The 11654-nt window shown below is 38.6% G+C and overlaps 1 long non-coding RNA gene and 1 pseudogene across 1 annotated transcript; one reads left to right on the top strand and one right to left on the bottom strand.

The window, feature by feature from the left end:
• The first annotated feature begins 401 nt into the window (after window positions 1–401).
• Window positions 402–686, top strand: LOC123957371. The gene is made up of 2 exons (XR_006821780.1): window positions 402–479; window positions 578–686. It is a non-coding gene; the product is annotated as an uncharacterized LOC123957371 (long non-coding RNA).
• Window positions 687–1398: 712 nt separating this feature from the next.
• Window positions 1399–11654, bottom strand: part of LOC123957369 — a 14708-nt pseudogene continuing 4452 nt past the window's right edge.

The raw sequence follows: 11654 nt of genomic DNA, 5'->3' as shown, positions 1-11654 counted from the left end.
GTGGGAGAACTTGCAAAATAGCAGGGTGTTCAAATACTTATTTTCCTCACTGTACAGTAGGCAGTTGATAAGCTACTTTTGAGCTGTTTCTAGTTAACATTTATTTTCAACATTAGGTATATTATACAATACTAATATAGGAAATGTGCTATGCTTGCCATGAAAACCATATTGTTGACTAAGAGAGATAATACAGTCTCTAGTTTTAATCTAAAGCCAGCCATAGTTACCTCAGCCCTTTGTCTATACTTGGTCAAGTTAATATTAATATGTGCATAAGCTAGGTTGTTAGTTATCAAGTCATTATTGTTGAGGGATGATTCTTAAAACAAAGATTTGAATTTGAAGGTCTTTGTTATGTCTGATTGGAGAATGTGTAAATTGTTTTTAAATGCAGGTACGTTATAGCTGATGCTTTTATCCACTACTCAGTGAAGACAACACAATGATTCCTAAAGCCAACGGTAAGGAGGTCAAAGGTCAGTACTGTACTGTGTAAATTAGGACTTATCATAGATGATTCGATCTTATTAATGATTATATCTAATTACATTGTCAATAAATACCATGCACACAGACCCAAAAAGCCCTGGAATGACTCTCTTTACTATAAGACTTTGATGCATTCAATCCAGGAACATTTGGGAAGTCTAGAAGAGCCTTATGAATAAATTATTTTATCTCAATTATGTGTTGTATGCTTGGGACTTTTTGTTTTACATTTCTTACTTTTTTCACGACCGAGGCACTGAAGGGGCTGACTGTCTGATTGGAATGTATTACAGGCTCCTGCAGAGTAAACTTATTAATTGAGAATTAGCTGTGGACAGGTGCATTTCAAATAATCAGTTTTACTTTGTTGTTACCGTGCTCGTATAGTGTGCGAGTGAAAATTAGTAGTGCATTGATATAGTGATTGTGTGAAATTGTAGTAGCGGCTGTCATAATTCATGCATATAGGAGAAACAAAAAAGAAGGCACCACAAGCACATGACAAATGCAATTAATTAAAATAATAATTAATATAATACTACTAATAATATCATACATTATGCAGAGCCTACATTTTGGATACACAATATTTTGATGTTTTAATCACTCCATGTCACTACTAATCTTAGATCTATACCGCTGCTGAAAATTACAAGAATGTATAAATAGATCAAATGTTTGTTAGAAGATCTCACAAATAAAACTAGACAATTGAGACAATTTATAGATTTTTCAAGGCTTGAATTCAAAAATTAATTTTAGACCTTGTTAAAGAGCTGTTGACAGCCCACAGAAATACACAGGTTGACACACCGCTGTGTCACAGAGCCTCATACTACAGATGTTTACCGATTTAAGGTTACAGTAATTAAATACTACTAACAACAATTAAGACAGTACACAAGATAGGATTTTTATATTGCATAGTTTATGATTATAAAAACATGTAAAACTGACAAACCATTGATGGTAAAATCTTTTTCTATAGAAAATGATGTCCACAACAATCAGGCACATTTCTCACACAAGATCAGAAGATATTGATCCCATTTGGTTACCTTTACTCATCTTTTTTAAATGTTAATGTTAAGCCAAACATAAAATAAATTGAGTGCTTTATCGTTCTCAGCTGGGATGTGGGAGCTTCAGAGCTTCTTGATCTCTTTGCTGGATGTATGATGTTTAGACGTGCCAGTGTTTCCCCTAGGATGGAGTTGTAGTGCGCAGTATGTCTGAAGATAAAACCCCAACACAACATGTCTCAGCAGCAGTGCTCTTGTGTCCATGAGCATGCGATGAACATTAGAATAGCTTCAAATGTCACTTTCCCAATTTTATGTGAGCTTCAGATGAATGTTTTGGTGGTGGTGGTCATGGTCAGATGGGTGGGGGGTTTGGGCTCCTCCGCCAAGAAAATGTAACATTTTCCAATGAAATATGTAATTTCACATCACATTGAGACATTATTTTTACCATATCTCTAGACAAATACTTGAAATGTTTAGGGCAGTTAATAAAGAAACAACGCAATGGATAAGACGCCTGCCTTTGGCGTGAGAGACCCGGGTTCAATCCCCCACTGTTACCCATCCACAATTGTGTCCCTGAGCAAGACACTTAACCACTAGTTACTCCAGAGGCGTGCGACCTCTGACATGTATAGCAAGTGTAAGTCGCTTTGGATAAAAGCATCAGCTAAATGAGTAAATGTAAAAGATGAAATATCATAAAAAGGTTATAAAAACATTTGTACATATACAGCTAGAGCTACAGAATTTGCATATAACCCTGATTCTGTCTTGCGTATCATTTGCTCATGTTTTTGTGTTTGAAATTCCATCACAGTGAGTCGTTTGCTGCTGCACCTATTTTTTTCTTGCTGTACAGTTCGTGTCTCAGCGCTTGTGTTGAGCTTGTTTGTACAATCAACTGCCCTAGTTTTCATACTGGACTTCATAAGTTGTGAATGTGCCACATCTGTGACAGTCAACAAATGGAAAAGGGATAAGAGAGGTATATTTATAAAAACATTTGTACATATACAGCTGGAGCTACAGGATTGGCATTTAACCCTGGAATCTGTCTTACAGCACGGAAGTAAGTCACGGGCTACTTCACCTAATTTTCACACTGTACGTGTTGTGTTGCACTTGTTTCACCCACCCTAGTTTTCATACTGGATATCATAAGCAAGGGGTCCGTTAATAGCAAAACCGAGATAGAAAGAAACCTTTTCTGTGCTGAAACCACTTGTTATACCAGCAATGAGAGCTGGACGCACGGGGAATTTTAGTTTTCCATAATTTGCAAACACCTCTCCTTGCTCAATGGCTCCACTGACTCGATGAAGGCGGTTGATAATCGCTTTGTCTTTAAATATATCTCCATTCCGCCAGAGTTGTGCCAAAGTATCACGGCGCATCTCTTTAAAATTCTCATCTAGTTGGGGTTTAGAAACAAGCCTCTTGAGTCCCTCTTCTTTCCCCAAGTAGAGGTGGGCAACGGTGCTCCTTTTCGGAAACAGAGCCAGGTGCTTGCGAGATGAGTTTCTTATTGCTCTCACGTAGGTCCCAATTTCTGTGTTTTCCTCAGTAGGACTTGGCCACAGTAACAGCAGAGCCAGGTAGTACGGGTCTGGGAAGGGATACCGAAGTCCTACATCTTGCAGTGTTTCCAGCAGGAGAGCAGAGAGTTTGCTGTAACTCTTCACATGTTTAGATTTTGGTTTCAAAATGGAAAGAACTATGTTTGACAAAATGTAATTGATTTTTTCCTTTGTCTTTTGTTTTTTGTTGAGGAGTTGTTGTTGTAAGAATGCATAGCACTCTGTGATCTTCTCAATCTCTTCAGCAGGTCTGTCCAAATGCTGAAGAATCCCTACAAATGTATCTGCATGTTTCTCTTCAAGAAACGATCTTTGTTCTTCAATATCCATTTTCAAATTGAGATTAGGATTGTTTTGTTGTTCTTTTTTCATTTCATCTGGTCCAGTGCAAAAAAGATTTACATACCTTTTAAAAAGACCACAGACAGTCCAACGATTCTTTGAATCGAATTCTGAACTGTTTGCTTTTATATACGTGAAGTAACAGTCGAGGATTTCAAACGTTTCTTTTACTTCAGTTTTCAGATTTTGGAGAAACTGCGTGTGTTCTTTGATGATCTCCACGTATCTGTTGTTGATCTCGTTGTCCTCCTTATACACGCTGGTGATTGGGATTGCTTTTTGCAGAAAACTCCGCAAGTACCTCTTCTTCATTGGGTCACTTTCATCAAAGAACGACAATCGGCTCAATATCTCAAAGACCAGGAAAGCAATTTCCAGCACACCCACGTAGCCATAAACATTGTATGACTTTCTGGGATAGTCATCTGATTCATCATCAGCAGCGTCCATCTCAGGTTCATCCTCTGTATTTGCCAGCTCTTGAGCCCTTTTAAAAGCTTTGATAGCATTATCGGCTATTTTAATGTTTGTGTTTAAGTCTTCTGGATTGTGTGATGTCTCCTGCTTTTCTCTGTGGTTGTTTGATTTTAAATTGCTTTTGTGAATCTGCCCAATTGTGTCAAATGTGTATGGGTTTTCTTTAATTTTCTTGGCCTTCTCAGCCCATTTCAGAGCCTCTGGGAAGTCACAAGTCGTTGATGTACAAATATCTTGCCAGTGCCTGAGGAATAGATGCACTTTTTTCAAACCTGGTTGATGCTTTCACAAAGATTTCTTGGACAGTCTGTCTCCCTTGCTTGCTGTTGATGTTGTCTATGAGTGGAGAAAATAGTTCTCTCTCATCTCCATCTTTCTTGCGCTGCCTTTCAATCAACATCCGTTGAATTGAGAGCATGAATCTGTGTTTGACAACCGTGACTGAAGAACAAATCACAGTGAAGAATCTCCATAGAGATATCACTCACTTTTAAATAGCAGCTTCTCTCCAACTCTTCCAGACATGCAGATGCGATGGAATGATGAAGGATTCGAATTCCTTTGAATTCCCAGTCTTCAACTGTCTCTATGATGAGAAAGTTTGAATATGGCTTCATTCTGTCCATTACACCGTCCTCCTTCCAGTGTATACTTTTCATTCCCAGGAAATCCTCACAGAGAGAGAGAGAGATTTCAGATCCTGCCACATAGGTGTTAAGTAAGGCTAGAAAGGAAAAGAGTTTGGCCTCCTTTGAGCTGATATCAAAGTTCTCCAGTGTGTTATGAGCAATGTCCTCAATGTATTTTTTGTCAAAGTTGTGCTTCATGATCATGAAGCTGTAAAAGTTCTCAGGTTTTTCATGAGTTTCTTTGAGCTCTTTGAGTTTCTTTTCAAACTCCTTCTGTTCATCTGTTGTTAGTGAAGCAGTTATGTATTGACTTTGTGTTGGACCGTGCTGTCTGTATTGTTCCTTTGGGCTATGGGATCGAACACAGTTAAGGATGATGACTTTGCAGTTTTGTGAGTCGTCCACATTTATGTTAGAGAAATTCTCTACAGCTTGACCGATACAGTTTACAAGATCGTAAGGATTCTCGGTTTCCTTTGAGTCATCAACTAACAGTAAAACTGGAGATGGTTTCTCACTTTCAAGTTTCATGAGCCTTCTGACTTGGACGGCCACTTCTGTCTTGGGCAGCGTGTTGTCTTTCAGCACAGCACATCTTAACTCTTGACGGAGATCCCACATCACATGCATTGCTAAGGTTGTTCCACCACAGCCTGGATCGTGAAACAGATTCAGCAGAGCGCATATGTCTTGGGAATCTTTCAACTGAAGTCTGATCATCTTCTTCACATTTTCATACTTGTCCCGCTTGACAAATGGCTTCTCTTTGTCTTTGTCACAGAAGTAGAAGTTCCACCATTTGACTTTTCCTCCTCTGTAGAATTCCTCCTCAACTTTGATTCTCAAGGCTTCAAACTCCGGGCTGTTCTCATCATAAACGTTTTCACACTGATTCAGACACAAAATATCCAGAGCGGTCATGAAATCTTCATCCTTCTGTTTCAGGACAACAGCGCTGGAACCGGAAGAGGGAAGCAGCCTTCCAGATGACTGATTGAATGGTCCCAGAGCCATAATAGTGCCATTGATCTCACTTAGGGTTAATTCATTTATGGATAGACGGTCAATGTCAAAATCACACTTTTCTTGAACCAGCTCCCTCCATTTCTCATACGTGCTCTGACAATCACAGAGAGTGACGATGCTTTCCTCTTCAGTGTGTTTTATGAAAGACTTGTAGGTGTCAAAAACCGGGTCTTTCTCAGTGTCCACAGGTGAAAGGAGGAGGAATATAATGAGTCTTCTTCTAGGAAGAAGAACTTCAGGGTTGCAAATGAATGAAACCAACTGCTCTACATCTCTGCAGGATTTCCTCAGCCAGTTCTTATAGTCCAGCTCCTTGTTCGAGTCGTTGTCAAGGTCATGCCTGCCGTTGCAGAAGACCCAGCTGGTCTGTTTGCAGAGGTTAAGGTTCTTTATCACGGAGTCAGTCTGTCCTTGATATTGTGATGGGTTATGCAGATTGGCCATCCTTGACTCTCTGTAGGAATGACACACTCCACCTGGAGCGGTGGAGTTAGGGTCAAAGTCTAACACACAGAACAGTTTCAGCTTACTCAAAAACTGCAGGTACTGCACTTGTCCTGGTCTGCTCTTGTTCACAACAACAACAAATCTGTTATAAGTGTCCAGCAGGTTCCCACCACACGTTAATAAATTCTTTAGTTTGTCACCCTGGTTAGATTCTTTCTTCAAAACTTCTTTTGGAAGACACTGCTGCGCCGGTTGACCTGTATGAACAGTGAAATAAATGCATTATAAGTAAAATACAACACTTATCTATTGAACTGAAGGTTAAGACTGGTGATGCTTACTGCCAGCAAATCCAAAGGAGAAAAACAACAATGTGTTTGTCCGTCTCTCAATATGTTTAAGACTCCTCACCAAAAAAGCGACAAGATAGGTTATTTGTGCGCCACTTTTTTATGACCCACATTAACATTTGTTGTGACTGCGATTTCTAGTGATACTGGTAAATAGTGAGAGAGTCTGCGTAAGGAGGTTGGATGGGTGATATCCCAGACTTTTACTGTGAAACCAAATGTTTTTTTTATTTAAAATAAGTTATTTTTAGTTTTAAGTTAAATAGCCTTACTGACATCCGTCATGTAACTTCTGTGACTTCCGTCACATGACGTAATTAACTGACTTTAACCCAAACGCTTTCCTAAACCAAACTGCGACAGTTTCACAACGTAAACCACGTGTTTAATGTAGGTAAACGATCATATGTGTTGTTTTGGGAGGCATAAATAAACAACCGTTTTGTCGTTTAGGTTAGAGGACTTGTTGACTTCCTGTCTATGGCTCTCAGCTCCAAGCTCATTGGCTTCTAATGAAGATGTAAATCTATCTCACAAATATAATAATAAGTTTCCTGTTTAAAAAGTCTCAGTAATTTCCTAAAACAGCTGGTCGCTGTAGTTTTTATCAAGCAAACAGGAGGAAATAGTGCGTTTGTTGGGGACTATTTTACATGTTTGTTATTATACATGTTGGTAGAGGGTTTCTTACCCATGTTCTTTTCCAGCTGACATGCAAGCTCACGTTGATTGACTTCTTTCAGAGTGTCAATTGTGACTTGTAAAGCTTCCTTGCTTCTATAGTGCTCAGTCATCAACTTTGCAGTGTCCATGGTGTCCTTGCCCTCCAGTTTACTCAAAGGAATAGGTTTAACCTTAGATTTTTTGTGTAATTTTAAGTAGAAATGAAACTTTTTTAGGTCTTGTTTTGTAAGGTTCTCGAGAGTTTCATGGATCTCCATAGTGATCTTGGATGTGACTGTGCTCTACAGGAAGAAACAGAAGTAAATATTTAGTAAACAACACTTTAATCAATGTCTACATTTAAAAATTCTTTTAAGTTGTATAAGTTCTAAAACTGCACTAACAAAATAGATTTTTCTTGTATATCAAAAGGCTCTATTAACAGACTGGATACAATAATATTTTGTATTACTAGCCTATAATGTAGAAAACAGAGAAATTTTACCACAACTGTTTCTTTTCTCCTAGCCCCCATGTTCTGTGGCTTTGGCTGCTTCTCTGAAGCTTTCTTGAATAGCTGCAGAGCCTTTTCAGATTCATTTTCCACCTTTTTGTCTGGTTTTGATTGAATCGTGTTACACGATTCAGCCTGTTTGGTTGCTATGTCCTGAGCCAGACTAGGTTCCGGTTGAGCGGGTTTTGGAGTCTCTTTTTGGTCTGTGCTGGTGTGAAGGATGGGTTGCAGTGTCGGCTCTGGTTTCTTGTTCAACTGACGGAGTTCTGACAGAATCTTTACAGTAGGACCGCTTTTCACTTCCAGGTCCAGAAAATCCTGCTTCTTGAAGCAAACGAGGCAATCTCCAGATACGTCTTCCTCTTGTAGCCGTTCTGCATATTTGCTATATACTTTCACGTGCTGCAGTAACCACTGGGTCACTTGTTCCTTTGTCCAGTTTTCCACATATGCTGAGAACTGTGATTCATGTTGTGATCCTTCTTTCAGATGTTGTAGATAAGATGTGATTTTGACAGCAGGACCGTGTTTTATTCCCAGGTCCACTATGTCTGTCTTTTCAAAAACAACTAAAATGTCTCCCGACACTTCCTCTTCACAGAATCTGTCTGCACAAGTCTCATGAACTTTGACCTCTGTCATCAGCCACTGGTGGACGTCTTCCTTGGTCCAGTTTTCAATCTGAGGTGGTGGCTTTGTTGTTGAATGACTCATTTTGGATCAACTAGAAATGAAACAGTTGAGTAAAAGATTAAAATGCTGATAAGAACAGTAAGAAAATATATTGCATAAAAAATCAAGCACAGTCTACAAATATAAAATACAATCTCGAAATGATTCAAAATCCACAAACTGCATGATCCACAAATATAAGATCTACAAATGATTCAAGATCCACAAATATAAAATACGATCTACAAATGATGCAAAATCCACAAACGCTCCATGATCCACAAATATAAAATACGATCTACAAATGATCCAAAATCCACAAACGCTCCATGATCCACAAATATTAAAATCGATCTACAAATGATCCAAAATCCACAAACTCTCCATGATCCACAAATATAAAATACGATCTATAAATGATTAAAAATTCACAAACAAACTCTCCATCAGCTGCCAGTGTGTGTGTTGAATATGCGGCAGCAAATGCCACAATGTACAGTCTTTTTCAGACTGTGTGGGTTAGCAACAGCATAAATGGATTGCAGCATACATAGTATGTAGATAATAAACTGTATTACAAAGGCACACTTCACCAATCAAACTATGAATAATTATTCAGCACTTTGCACATGAGCACAAATATAGTCCAAACAGGATTAAATGCAGTGTAGATGTGACAAATGTGAGCTCTTATTTTGAAGGGCATATCGAGGGGACGTGACGGCACATAGAAGCAAAATTACATTTGCGGATTGTTGTTACACTCCCTGAGGTAAACCAGAGTCTAAATGGTATGTTGATATATAGTAAGTGATCTGTATAGACATCTTATTTTGAAAACCGGACGTTGTCACATGTGAACTAAATTCGAACTAAATTCATCCAGTCCGACCCGGTTTGATAAATAATGTTGTATGTGGTTCTCGTACAGCGTAACATGAAGACTTCACAGCCTCTCTTCAGATAGGACGCTCATACTGCAACACTTGTCTTTGTAAAGAGATAAACTGACAGGATAAAGTCTCTAACCTGCCTGTCAGCTCGCTCTGGGCCAGTTCACTTACCGTAAAGGCTTGAATACGTGTGCACACACACTTCTCACAAACGAGTGACAGAAACACTCCAAGCGGTTCTTTTCTAAGAAGGAGGAGCCAATTATTCAGAGGGGGGGTCTGGATGTTCCTCCCCCAGCAATTTTTTAGCATTAAACACTTTCTATGTTTGAATCAATTTATTCTGGAAATGTTTTATCTAAGCTATGTCAATGGAAACTCAGGCAATTCTGTCTCTGAGCTCTTCAGGCAGTTCCTTTGACCTCATGATTCTCATTTGCTCTGACATGCACTGTGAGCTGTAAGGTCTTATATAGACAGGTGTGTGGCTTTCCTAATCAAGTCCAATCAGTATAATCAAACACAGCTGGACTCAAATGAAGGTGTAGAACCATCTCAAGGATGATCAGAAGAAATAGACAGCACCTGAGTTAAATATGAGTGTCACGGCAAAGGGTCTGAATACTTATGACCATGTGATATTTCAGTTTTTCTTTTTTAATAAATTTGCAAAGATTTCTACATTTCTGTTTTTTTCTGTCAAGATGGGGTGCTGAGTGTACATTACTGAGAAATAAAATGAACTTTTTTGATTTTTTGAAAATGGCTGCAATGAAACAAAGAGTGAAAAATTTAAAGGGGTCTGAATACTTTCCGTACCCACTGTAATTCAGTAGGTGTATGGCTTTCAAGCATTCTGTGTTTCTTTTTCTTTCATGATTTAGTCCTCCCTCTTTGTTGTGTCTTTGTTTGGGGAAGTTCCTCTTAAAACGCAGCACCTTTTCACCTCAAGGATAAATTAAGACAGACAGACACAGAACCCGTTTGGGACTGTATAGATGAAACCTGTCCTAAACGAAACTAACTGAAAACACTTCACCACAAATCCTCACGTTAACTTCAGCAGCTCTGTGCAGCTCTGATTCCCAACAGAGCAAGAGCAGAGCTGTGCTTCAGATTATACATTTTTATATTGCAAAACTGTCTGCCACTCACTGCCCGAGACCGGGTTCGCTTGAATCCTGTCACAGCATCCAGTGGTGTCGCATCAGCTGGTTAAAGTGTAATCGCGCGAGTCGACGCTATCAGTTATAGGCTACATTAGTTTTTCCAGTTAGTGAGAAAATTGATGTATGGCGTGAGTCCGTGTGAAAATGTGTCATTTGCGTGAGTCTCACGCTCAATTTTCCCCATACAGAGCACCCCAGGCTTCGGAGCCATCTTTCTGTCCAATGTACTGCTGTCAGGATATAGAGACAGAGTCAGCAAATATGACAAAGTACATTTTAAAAGAATTCCCTACTGCAGCTTTAAATGGAAAGGAAGTGACCCCTGTAATCCAGCCTTCAAGCTCTGACTGGTTTACTGTTTCTTCAGTGGGAACATCACCAGAGGTATTTGAATCACTGAACAAACTGGCGACAGAGGCAACAATCCAAAGTCAGGAAACAGATTTAGGCTGAAGTAAGGATGTAGAGACGGGTAAGGTTTTGCATTGTATGATCAACTGTTACCAAAATGTTTTAAAAGAGACCTATTATACTGCTTGTACAATCTGTAGGCCTGTATGGCAGCTTTGCATAATTTGACGTTCAAAATAAAAATTTGTAGGACTTCATTTCGGCGTTTGTCAGAAATAAGTTGTTGATGCTCATGTCTCTTTAAGCTTAGTTCTTCTTTAAGCGATTAGTCTATTAATCTAACGACTAATTTCGTTTATTCTAAAGAAAGAAAAGTTGCCTATTACTTGATTAACATGCCAATTTATCCAAAATAAATATCAAAAACATCTCTAATCAGTAAATCTATATTTTATTCAATCATCCTGATGAATCACATTAGAATACTGACAATAACAGCAAATCTTAAAATGTGTTGTGATAATAACAATAACAGACATTAATTAGGCTACTTTACTTAAAACTAAATGTTTCTGACATGGATTCATTTCAATATTAAGTAAAGCAGTATGATAATAAAATGTATTTCTGCATCAGTGAACACCTGAAAGGACTCAGACTGTCCAGACAGTCGCAGATCGTCTGTAATTAGATTCAGCTGTTTTCTCGCTCATGCGTGGCCGTTAAATGAACAGAAAATATGAAACAGCCGATTGTTACATGACTCGCGTTTTAACGTTACGTTACTATGACAGCAGCGGGGCAGAAATTACTTTTAACATGAAGGCAATGAAGAAACACTACTATGGAGGACCGATCCTGACCCAGGCAGAAATAAATACAGAAATAAATAAATGCTCAATAAATAAGTATCCAATTAAATACACAAAAAAATAAAGTAAATAAATAAATGTAGGTAGTAATTAAATTATACAAGGAGACATAAATGTATATATTTTAATTACTGCCTTTACTTATTCACCTT

This window comes from Micropterus dolomieu, linkage group LG19 (assembly GCF_021292245.1).
Source record: "Micropterus dolomieu isolate WLL.071019.BEF.003 ecotype Adirondacks linkage group LG19, ASM2129224v1, whole genome shotgun sequence".
Taxonomy (NCBI): Eukaryota; Metazoa; Chordata; class Actinopteri; order Centrarchiformes; family Centrarchidae; genus Micropterus; species Micropterus dolomieu.
This window is presented reverse-complemented; position numbering and strand designations above follow the sequence as displayed.